This window comes from Leucopleurus acutus (genome assembly GCF_964270905.1).
Source record: "Leucopleurus acutus genome assembly, chromosome: 1".
Classification (NCBI taxonomy): Eukaryota; Metazoa; Chordata; class Mammalia; order Artiodactyla; family Delphinidae; genus Leucopleurus; species Leucopleurus acutus.
In genome coordinates, this window is record NC_139142.1 from 164,070,949 (window position 1) to 164,083,662 (window position 12,714).

At 40.7% G+C, this 12,714-nt stretch overlaps 1 protein-coding gene across 7 annotated transcripts in view; it reads right to left on the reverse strand.

The window, feature by feature from the left end:
• Window positions 1-12,714, reverse strand: part of NTRK3 (neurotrophic receptor tyrosine kinase 3) — a gene marked incomplete at both ends in the record, with an annotated part of 373,663 nt that overhangs the window by 96,752 nt on the left and 264,197 nt on the right. The window lies entirely within an intron of this gene.

The following is a 12,714-nucleotide window of genomic DNA, read 5'->3' on the forward strand; positions in this document are numbered from 1 at the left end:
TTCTTGCCTCAGTTAGGGCATAAACAGAACGACAAAAGCTGGTGGTTCCCTAGAGACCTGACAACTCTAAGTCCTATGAAAGAGGTATCATAGCTTGTGAGTGAAATCTCCCTTGAAGGCCATGCAGCATCGTGGGCCCTGGAAGGCTCCACGTCGGATCCATTAAAGGCAGGGGCCAAGCCTCTGCCAAGGTCCCTGAAGCCACCTCCGTGAACACGAGCCTTTTCCCATACAAGCCTGGATCTGAAGTTTGTTTTCTCTGGAACTCTTTCCCAGGTGGAGCCTTTCCAAGATTCTAAATGCTGAAGCCTTATAGCATAAGAGGCACCGCTCCAAAATCCTCCATTCTTCCCCCTTTCACTCAGAACAACCCCGGAGCAGGAAGGAAAAGGCATACGCTCGGGGGAGGGCAGGGGGGATAGGGACCACCATGGACATGGACCGGGAAAGGGAGAGATGGCTGGAGGAAAGGCCAAAGAGGAGCAAATATACTTCTGAAGAAAGCCTCGCCCCCCCAGTGGCCCATGGACCCTCACGTCTAACCTTTTCCTCCATCTGTCAACAGCTGTCCCCAGAGTCATCCAGCACAAAGCTACTCGTAGGCCCTCTGTAATTCAGAACAGAGCCTGGTCTGCAGGGACTGTCTAGGTGTATGTTTCCTAAGAAGCAAGCCAGAGACTCTGGGATCGTTTTGGGAAGGGAGGGAAGCTGTGAAGGAAGAGGCTAGGGGGTGCTAGGCACCCAGAGAATTGGATGAAAGCTTTCGGAGCCAATCCCATTGGGCCAAAAGCTGGTTAAATCTTCAAGGGCAAGTTCTTTAATATTCACTGCATCAAGAGAAGGGCTGCCTTCTATGGCCATGCAACACAAAGGATGGCCTAGACCTTCACACCTTTCTGTTTTTCTGACAATCTTGTAAATCCTAATCATCTCACCCTCTCTGGGGTTTCATCCCAGCCCCACTCTCTTGCTCTGGCCTTGGAAGTCTAGCGCTACCAGCTTTCCAGCACTCACCAGTGAGAACTTCCCTTGCATCTTTTGTCTACACACTCATTTGACTTTGGATTCTCAAGGCCTGCCTTTCTGTCCCTGCTTCTTCCTTTTTGTTATCTGACGTGGTAATTTTATTCCCTAACCCCATAAAGTGGGTTTGGGTTACGGCCTTGATAAAAGGCCCAATACCAAATGGAGCCCTATTGGATTATTTCCCAACATTCCCTCATCAAATGTATTCATTCATCCTCTTAAAGTTGCTACATCACAGAAACGCTTAGCATTTACATAGCATTGGCTGTGAGAAAGAGGAGGTTGATATACACAGGAGTCCTGGCACTGAGGTCATGGGTGGCTTAATCATAGGGAATCAGAGGCACAGAGCAATTGAGATCCTTGTCCAGAGAGAGTGAGAGCAGGAGGGGTCCACAGGATAGATGTCAGGGTGGGGAGGGGGCATTCTAGCCACACCCTCTATACCATCCCCCAAGGGGTGAGAAGATGTGAAATGTCTTGAAGCATGCTGTGGGCAGGCATGGGCTAAAGAAGGGAGACTCAAGCAATGCCCAGCTATAGTAGCCCTACCATCCAATGCATCACTGATCACCCTGGAATCCAAAGACCTATATAAGTTAGTGATGGTGCCAGGCACTGCTTCCAGTTAATTGTCTCCATTTTATTTTATTTTATTTTTTTGGCTGCACCACGCAGCTTGTGGGATCTTAGTTCCCCGATCAGGGATTGAACCCAGGCCCTGGCAGTGGAAGCGCAGAGTCCTAACCACTGGACCACCAGGGAAGTCCCTCCAATATCTTTTAAAAGTTGATATTATTAACTCTACTTTACATGTGGGAAAACTAAGGCTCAGTAATATATATTAAAAAAAAAAAGACCAAGTACACTTTGTGGCAGAGTCTGATATTGAACATTGAACCAAGTTTTTCATAACCTTAAACTCCTTATAATTAACTGCTTTGCAATATGGCTTCCATTTGTTGAAAATCAATGTATGGAAAAGGAGGCAGAAATGGAGGTCAAGGCCGCAGTGATGGGGACATTCTCCAGGGGAAGCAGGGCTTTACCTCCGGCTCCTTCTGCAAGGCCTGGCTGGAGAGCTAGAGTGTTCCTTCCTCACTAACAGCTTCCCTACCAGGGAGCCGAGTGCCCCCCATGCCCCGCCACTGCCCTCCTCCAGTAGATGCCCAGCTCAACCCTTTCCCACGCTGCCTCATTTTCTGCAAGTGTTAGCCAGCCACACCTACCACTTGGTGTGTATTAGGACCTACCAAGTAAAGAACCCCAAACTCTATCTAGACATTGACCCCTTCATTTTGATGTTACTTCTGGGAGTTCAGCTTAAGAAGGAGGAAAAGTAAACCTGATGAAAGAGAGATAATCATGAATTTGTAGAGAAGAGCAATTGTTCAGAACATAGTCACACCTAGAGCAAGAGTGTAGAATCTGAGAATCCTCCTGGGAGGCCAAGTACGGAGCCCACAATTGCTCTCTCCCCAGCTCTCTCCCCTTGGGTCACTATGCGAGCAAGAAGTGACAGGAAAAGGTACATGATGGTAAAGAAAATGTCCCTCATGAATGTCGCTTGCTTCGTTTGCTGCCTGTGTGGTGACCTCTCTAAGGTCATGGGAAGAAGGTCATCAAAGAGCCCCAGTGATCCCGGGTTATGACTATTGTTACGTGGTTCTGTACCTTTGCCTCCTGATGTGGCTATTGTTGCTCTCAATCTAAGTTCTTTCCTGCCATCAGATTCAGTAAAAAGATTGTGGCACTGAGCCACGTGGGTGAGACCCAAATGCCTAGACTTGATGGCCACAAATGATCTTACTTAAAGCTCTCAGATCATTTCCTCTGTTATTCTGAGGTTGCAAACCTAACCAATGAGCCATCTGTGGCTCTGGGTTGTGTCTCATTTTAGCGTGATTTTTAAAAAATTTTTGAATTAGTTGCCAACATCTAAAAGTTGGAAGATTTCACATTTGAAATATCCCTATTTCTAGCTTCCCTTAAAAATCCAAGAGTTCTGTCAATGTTGGGCCAGCATTTCTGCACAATGATAATCAGCTAGAGCAAAGTGGTGGCCACTGCATTTAGACAGGGCATGTGTTCTCTAATTCGCCATATGCCACACCACTCCCTATGATCCTCCACCTGGTCCCTTCACTTATTTACAATCCCTGCATGGTTTGTCTTAGCATTTGAGTTGAAAACTTTACAATAAACATAAAGCCAGCACTAGGCTATGGGCTGTGCGTTAAAGACCAGGGAATGTCCTCTCAACAAGCCTCACTGATTATCCCTATAATGACCTAACTTATGCTCCCTCTGGTTATGGTTAAAAATGATACATAGTGGCTGGAAACGTCCATCAGAGGGATAAACCTATCTTAGAAAGAGGAGATAGTTCAGGAATTGAACTGTATGGGTAAGAAGGCATTGTGTTCAGAAATCAGGTTCCCAAGAAGAAAGCATGCTAGAGACCACTTATAATGCTACTGTTGGGTGAGAAGATGGTATTTTGGGTATTTGTATCATCAGCTGGCTGTGCTTCCACTTTCCTTGACGCATGGAAGGCACTTGACCAAAGGTTACCAAGTGCCAGCTAGCAGGACTTTTCAATACAGCTGTTAAATTTCATGGGGTATGATTTGACTCAAAGTATTCCCATATCCTTACAACAACAAACATGCTACAAAGGCTTCTATAGGATATGCAAATGTACTTGGAACTGAAACGTCCCTCTTGTATATTTTATGGCTAAGAGTGCTGAACTGAGATCCCCAGCTTCAGTACGCAGCACCTTTTCCTGTAAAGTTGCCTCAATACTGCTGGGAAAATCAATGATGAGACTGCCCTGGCCCATGTGCAAAGCCAGCTTCCAGCTGTGCGCAGATGCTCTCAGGGAGGAGGCTGCTGCTGAATGTAACCCAAATGTGAGTTAGCTCGGGGAATCATGCCAGGAGACGTCACAGTGGGAGGGCATCCACACCTAAGCGAAATAAAAGGGCATGGAACACTGAGATTCTCAGACAAAAGCCAAAGGCTCTTCCCTGAAGGAATCTTGAAGGTTCTCCTGACTCTCCTGACTCTGGAATACTGCAAGGCTTGCACTCAAAAGGAGGAGGAATGTGCTTGGGGGCTTCGCTCTTGGCACCACTATTGTCCCAACAATAAGCTGAGCTTGGATCAAAGGAGTGAAATGTTAGTTCCAGAGAAAGGGAAATTCCTTCTACTCCAGGACCTGGATGAAGTGACCTCTTAGAATCAAAATACTTCACAAGCCATGGAGTAAAATTAGTCACCTGGTAAAACCTGTTTACCATTCTCAAAATTAACTATATAAGGGACAATTTGTACTACCAGAATATCTCTTGCTTAATTGAGAGGAGAGAGAGCCTCAGGTATGAATAACCTTTCTCTATGTTCACTCCCTCCCTGCACTTCAAAATACTTGTCTTTATATTTAGCATATTCTCCCCTTTTTTATTCTTTTGATTCTTTTCCAACGTTTGAAATATCTGAAATAAGAAAGTGTAGAGATTATCAAAACTGTGTACCTACCACCCAGTATTAACAATTTATTACATTTTGATATCTTCTTTCCAAATTTTTGAGAGAAATAATACATGACACCTATGGTTGTGAGCCCATGTGAATGCATCCATGATCCTGTCCCTAACCTAATCCCTCACCAGAGGTAATCACTGCCCTGAGATAGATGAGGGTCATTTCCAGGCATCTTTTAATAATTTGCCTGCAGAGGTATATATCTGTAAGAAAATTGGCTAAGTTTAAATTTTAAAACAAGGGATGTTTTTTCTAGATTTATCCACATTAAGACTTGTAGTTCTGTAACTTGTAACTGATGTAGTCTATCATGTGACTATACTACAAATTATTTGTCTGTTCTACTAACTGACACTTATTTCCATTCTGTCATTACTCCAAAAAAAGTTGCAATAAATATTATTACACAAGTCTCTTTACGTGCATGTGGGAGAGTTTCTCTAGAGCAGCAGTTGGCAAACTTTTCCTGTAAAGGCCCAGATAATAAATACTATTTTAGGCTTTATACAAATCATACGGTCTCTGTTGCTGCTACTAAATTCTGTCATTGTAGTCTGAAAGCAGCCATAGACAACACAGAAACAAACAAATGTGTTCCGATAAAACTTCAATGATAAAAACAGACAGGAACCAGATCTGGGCCTTGGCCCACAGGCCACTGTTTGCTGACCTCTAGAGGCTTGTTACTCAAACTATGGGCATGTAGACCAGCATCAGCATCAGCTAGGAGTTTGGTAGAAATGGAGACTCTTAGACCTCAGTGAATCAACCTCTTCATTTTAACAAGTTCTTCAGGTGATTTCTATGCACAAAAAAATATTTCAGAAGAATGGCTTTAGAGGATATCCTTATAATTTAGTGTGTAGAAATCCTTCACTGTATTGCTAAACGTTTCCCCAAACTGATGGGACCAACTCATATTTCTACAATCACTAAATGGATGAATGTCTTACCCTGTATCTCCACATATGATATTATCTGATGTGTGATAGATGTTATCTTCTTGTAGCTTTAAGGTGCATTTCCCTGATTACTGCTGAGGTTCACATCATCTCAATTGGAGTTTCCTGTTCTGTGAAGTGTCTCTTCCTATACTTTCTTCATTGTGTTGTGTGTGTGTGTGTGTTACATGTGTGTGTGCATTATATATATTATGTGTGTATATATATTACCTATATAATAATATTATATAATAATATGTAATATATAATACATACACATACTATATATATCTATACATACATACATACATTGTATATAAGTTGGTCTTTTTTATTTGTGGGAATTTGTTATTTATTCTGCATGTAAATTCTTTGTTGGCTGTATGCATTGGAATTATGTTCTCTCAGTCTATGGTTTATCTTTTACCTTTGTATATGGTAAAATTAAAGATTTTAAAAAATTAATGCAGACAAATGCATTAATCTTTCCCTTTATGTTATTTATAATATGTATCTTAAGATTCTCCTCCCTCAATGTCAAAGGATATACTCTTTTCCTCTAAAAGTACTATATTTAACAATCTCTCTTAGAGAAGAATTCCAAAAATTTATGTAGCGTCTCCTCACTCAAGGAAATGGAGCTTAACTCCCCACCTTGTGTGCTGTGTTTATCAGCTTACTTCCAAAGAGTATGGGAAGGGGAAAACGTAACTTTACAGTGGAGAATCCTGGTCTCAGCCAGGCGATCAGCGCTAGCATATTCAGTGATGCCATGTGATAAGCATGATATGATGTGATGAGGGCCGCACACATCTCTGTGGTCTTCGTCCCCAAAACTCATGACCCCAGCCAACAAGACTAAATTGGGAGGCATTCTGCATAAAATCTGACCTCAAAACTGTCAAGGTAATCAAGGACAAGGAAAGTCTGAGAAACTGTCACAGATCAGACGAGGTTAAAGAACCATGATTACTAAATGTAATGTGGTATTCTGGATGGGATTCTGAAACAGAAAACGGACATTTGAGGAAAAACTGGTGAAATCAGAAAGAAGTATTGAGTTTAGTTAACAATAACGTGCCAAAGCTGGCTTCTTAGTTGTGACAAATGTGTCATGGTGATTTAGGATGATTACAATAGAGAAAACTGAGTGAGAAGTATAAGAGAATTCTCTGCATTCTTGTTGCAACGTTTCTGTATATCTAAAAGTATTTTAAAACAAAAACCTTATCTAAAGCAAAAGGTTCTACTTTTAAATTTCACCCAGAATTTATAATTTATTGTGTGGCTGGTATGAGATTATTTTTCCTCATGTGGTTTTATTGAATAAATTCTCCCTTTCATACTGATTTGCAATGACACATCAAAAATACACACATAGCCACACATCTTTCTGTTTGTTTGTTTATCTATATATCTACATACATACACATGTATGTTTTCTAAGTGCTAAAAACATATTATTATACTTTGGCCTATTTGTCTCCCCATCTTAATTACTAGAACTTTATAATAAGTCTTTTTGTCTTTGTCTATGAGAGCAAATCTCCTCAACCTTCTTTTAAAAAAATAACTTGGCTATTCTTTGTCTTTCATTCTCTCATATAAATTATAGAATAAGCTTATCAAGCAAGTGTCTTCAAAAACCCTGCTGGGATTTTTATTGGGAGTGTATTTAATTTATAAACTTGGGGGATAATCAACATCTTCATTATATTGGTTCTTCCTATTTATGAATAAGATATATGCTCCATTTTCTCATTCTTCTTTTATACTCTTAATATTGTCTTGTATTTTCTAGAAGATATTGCGTATCCTTTGTAGAATTTATATTTTTTTGCCTTTTTTTGTTTTATTTCATTTTTGCTATTGTAAGTGTGATTTGTTTTCAGTTAAATTTTTCTAACTGTGTTTAGGGAATATATTAATTTGTGTTTACTGATCTTGTATTAGTAACGTTGCTGAGCTCTCTAACTTGTTCTAGCTTTACAAATACCTTTTGATATTCTATGTAGGATGATCATATCATTCACAAAAAGATGGTCGTATGTCTTTCCACAATTCTTATATTTCTTTTCTTGTCTTATTGCATTGGGTAGAATATCCAGATCATTGTTGAGTAAAAGTCAGAATAACAAACATCTTTATTGTTAACTGTTTTTTTTTTCTACATGGTTCATAATGTTAGATTGTAGTTCATTTTGAGTAGGAAGTTTTTTTTTCCCTCTTTTCCTTTTGTGCTCAGTCATCATTGTCTAATGTTTTTGGTATTGTTGTTGTTATTGCTGCCTCCACCAAGGCTCTTAGAACTTCAATTCCAAACCCATCCTATAATGATGGCCTGGGGCCCCTAAAGGGTGATAACATTTTAAAATAAAAAGCTGCTGAAAACAAAAAGTTCTACTTCTAAATTTCAACCAGAATTTATAACTTACTTTGTGACTGGTATGAGGTAATAATATAACTTTATTATTCCTCATGTTGAATAGTTTCTCCCTTCCATACTGATTTGCAATGGGATATAGCAGAACCGTCTTCAGCTAGGTGAGTGGCTTAAGTCAGTTCATCATCTCATGGTTACATCTTTACCTCTCTCTCCGCTACCTCCTTAGGCTCAGAGATTCCTATTAGCTGTACTCTCAGATAGGGGTTGGCCACACTACTTTTTCAGACTCTTTTCATCAGTGTAGAAGCCTGTCCCCAACCCATGGCTTCAAGCAGTGACTCTAGCCCTGATCCCTTGACAATCTGGACCACATATAGTTGTGCAGGACCCTTGAGAGCTAAATTTCTGTCCTTACTTTTTGCCTCCAGACTTGGAGCCCAGCCTGAGAATGAATGTACCTCTGCTCATCAACCTTTTGTTTCTGTACTATTTCTGACTCATCAGGTTACTTATCTTGCTCTTAGGCCCACATAGCTGGGTCTTAGGCCCAGCTATGTGTTCTTATATTTTTCTGTCACTGCGATGTGTTTGGAGCAGAGGAGGTGCACTAAAGCATGAACCCACTGCGCCATCTTGACCACAGCCTGATTACTTTTCTTTATTTCTGTATGAGAGAAAAATGTATTTTCTTTTTTTCTTTAACTGGTGCCTTCAATCCTATCTCCAACTTCTTTCCTCAATTATTTCCTATCTCTCCAGCATCTTCCATAAATCCTGTTCTATTCCCCTTTCTGCAGAAATCTACATATGGTCATCTCTATCTTTTGGTATGTGCTCATGTACCAAATCCATGTGTGCCCACATTCCCAGTCTCTCACCTAGTAAATGATGGAGCAATGTCCTCCACTTTACATACCGTCTGCTATCATCCCATTTCCTTAGTTCCTTTGGGTACCAACATTTTGCATGACCCAATTCCAACTATAACTCCACTATCTCACAGATCGTTAATGCTTAACTTCCCATAAACCAAGTTCTATTCCCTCCACAGAAACTGACCTCTTCAAGGTCACCAATGGTTACTCCATAACTAGATTTTCTCCATTCCTCTTCACCTTGGTCATTCCACAGAGTGTGGTATCTCAACCATCCCACATCCCCCATGACACTTATAATACTGTGTCATCTTTCTACCTTTCCACTCCTGTTCTTTCTGTTGGCTTCTTTTCCTCCACCTGTACCTATGGTGGTTTCTCAAGGATCAGTCTTTTCACCCTTGGTTACTCAGAGTGTTTCTTGGACCAGCAACTGATAGCTTGCTAGAAATGAGGACTCTCAAGCTCTTACTCCAAACCTAGTGAATCAAAACCTGTATTTTAACAGAATCCTCAGGTGATTAAAGTGTAGGAATGCTGTTCTAGCCATCTTCTCTCTCTCTCTCTCTCTCTCTCTCTCTCTCCTTGTACAATCCATCATTAATGTCCACATCCGGGGTGTGACATCTAACCCTTTAACTCCAGCCAAAAACTTTCTTCTAAATTCCATTCTCATGATGCCAACTGGCTACTTGGCATTTCCATTATTGTGCATCATAACCACAAACCCAACATTTCTATAATCCCCATCCCAAACAATTTCCCTTCCTGATAGGCCAATTCTTTAAAATCTCTACCATGCTTATTATCACCTAGGCACAAACTATTGGAACCATCCTAATTTCTTGCCAGTGTCTTTCTAATTTCCCATATCTAATCAAACATCAGGTTTCAATATTTGTTTTACAGTATCTCATGTACACATGCTTCTACTAGATTCCCCACTTCAGCAAAGCATGGCAGAAAGATCTGGAGACAGATTGACTGGCTATCAAATTCCTGTTCTACTACCTACCAGGTATGTGTGACTTTAAAACCTTAAGTAAATTACCTAAATTCTCAGAGCCTTGATTTCCCTTTCTGTAAATTGGAAATACCATTATCTATCTCGCAGGTGCTGTTGTGATTTAAAAAAAAAAAAAAGCATCAGGTCAAAGTCTGGCACATGAAACAGATGATTAACAAGTACTGGTTTAGGCTTCCTCAACCCCCATTTCAATTTTAAGGCCACTGTTTTGGGGCTTTGTAATATATTCCTCTGATTCCAGTCCCTAGGTTAAGGTTTCTGACACACCATTGTCAAATTATGTCACTAAAACATCATGTTCACCAATCCACCACCATGTTCAGGGGCCAACACAGATTGAAAGTGCCTTTGTATGAATCCCAGATGGCTTAGGCTGCCATCCTGGTCTTGCCACACCCTGTTTTCAGCCAGATATTCTGCCCTTGTCACCCACCTCTCCCCTATTCACAATCTCTGGTTAGATAAACTCTAAGTTGACCATATCTTACAGTTTTTAGTTTCCGTCCTCACTTCCATGGTATTGTGCTGTCCTGAGTGTTTATCTTCTAACTTATTTTCCCCATCCAATTCCCATGAATTCTTCAATAACCAGCTCAAATCTCACTGTCTGTATAAGTCATTTGGCAGTTAATTGCGACTTTCTGTGTGATATTTCTTCTCCTGTTATCTGGAACTGTTTTAAATATAATATACAACAGTGAAACTATTCATGGATATATTTTTTTCATTTCTCAGTAAGATCATTTTTTAAAAAAACCTAACGACTAGTACTTATAAGCATTTATACATGCCCAGACAATGAGTGAAGTATTGTGCATGGACTTCCTCATCTAACATTCACAGCATCCCTATGAGGGGAGAACTGTTATGGTCCCTAGTTTGTGGATGAAGAAAAAAAGGAGTGAAGATGTTCAGTAACTCATGCCAAGTTGCCCTGTGAATAAGATGCAGCGCCATCTTGAATCTAGGCTTTCTCATTCCAGCTCTTGTGCTATATTGAATTGTGCTATATTAACCCCTCTGCTATACTGAAACCAAATCAGGAAGCACTTCCAACAGCTCCCTCTATTTCTCACCTGATAGACTAGCATTTTAGAGAATAGAAAACTTATTTTTTAGAACCGTGTGGTATGACTCGTGTGTGTGTGTGTGTGTGTGTGTGTGTGTGTGTGTGTGTGTGAATCTGTATAACAATATGCCACATTATTTTGAAGTTCTACTATAGTATCTTGGCATTTACAAAGCATTTCTTCTTCCAAAACTTTAAATGATTATGTTAACCTTACAATAACTCTGTTAGGTAAGGAAAGAGAAAAAAAATTATCTTAACATCAATGCCTCCTTCTTGATCATGTGGCTCTCCCAGAACCCAAGTCCTCAAGTCTATCTGCTATCCCAGGGTGCCTGACTTTCCTCAGGGTCATAGCCATTTTGTTTAGGCTCCAATGAGCAAAAGGCAAAGGCCTGAATCTAGCAGGAAATGTAATCAATAAAGTCCAAATCCCTGAGTGGTATAAATTTTAAGCAGATTACCTTAGAGTAGGGTATGGCTAATAGGATCAAGTAGCTGGCACATTCTAAATTTATAGCCCTAACAATTAAAGAATATAAACCTATGAGTTGCTTTTCTGACTTGGAATTCCTACGATTAGTGATAATGATGAAGGTATTGAAAATAATGGTGAAGGGAAAGATGAAAAGAAGACAGACAAGAAGGGTCCCACCATGTGTCTCTATAGAGCAATGGTTCTTAACCTTTCTTGGGGTTTGCTCTCTTTAACTGGAGGGAAGCATCATACACACAGAGACACACACACAAAAAGACTCATTCATTTTGGGCAGTGGCGGTGTCATGGTCTAGCTAGGAACCACATTAAGAGTAGTCGATAGATGCTATACAGGTCAGAAAGCATCAGCACTTTGCAATGACAGACACCGGCAAATGCAGATTCAAATACCTGCTTTCATTGTGCTCCAAATCTCCAAATTGCCAACACGTATTGAGGGGCCTCCTGTGCTCACGGGCACTATGTTCAGAGGTGGGAAGGGGAATACCAAGATGAGTAAAACCCAGTGACTACCCTAGAGAAACTTAAAATCCAGTGCCATGTACGTGAAGGTTAGACCTTTCTAAGCTTACCTAGCAATAATTTTTGCAAATATCTGAGTAGCGATTTTCCACGAGCAAAAAAAGAAAAAGAAGTGTACAGTCAACTAGGATCCTAAAATAAATTATTATAATGTGGGATCTACTCTAGCAAGTGTTGAGAGAAAGGTACCCACCCAGAGCTGTGGGAGTTCAGTGGGGGAGCAATCCCATGCGAGAGGAGGAGAGGGGGTGGGAAAGATGGTCACTAGGCAGAAATGCGTGGGGGGCGTTGCAAATGGTGGGAGAAGCATGGGTGAAGTATAGCAAGTGGGGGATTGTCATGGGTTGATTTGTGCCCCTGCAAAAGATAACTCCGCTACTTCAGAATGTGACCTTATTTGGAAACATTATCTTTGCAGATGATCAAGTTAAGATGAAATCATTAACACTGTCAATCAATTGTACTTCAATAAAAAAAAAAAAAGATGAGGTTACTAGGGTAGGCTCTACTCTAATATGACTGTCCTTATAACGGGAAATTTGGACACACAGATACACACACACACACACACACACGCACACACACACACACACACACACACACTAAGAATGCCACGTGAACCCGAAGGCAGAGACTCAGGTGATGCATCTACAAGGAATGCCCAAGATTGCTAGCAAAATACCAGAATCTAGGAGATACACACACAACAGATATTTTCTTAGTGCTTTCAGAGGGAGCATGGCCCTGCCGACAACTTGCTCTTGGATTTCTGGCCTCCAGAAATGTGAGACAATAAATTTCTATTGTTCTAATATGGCAA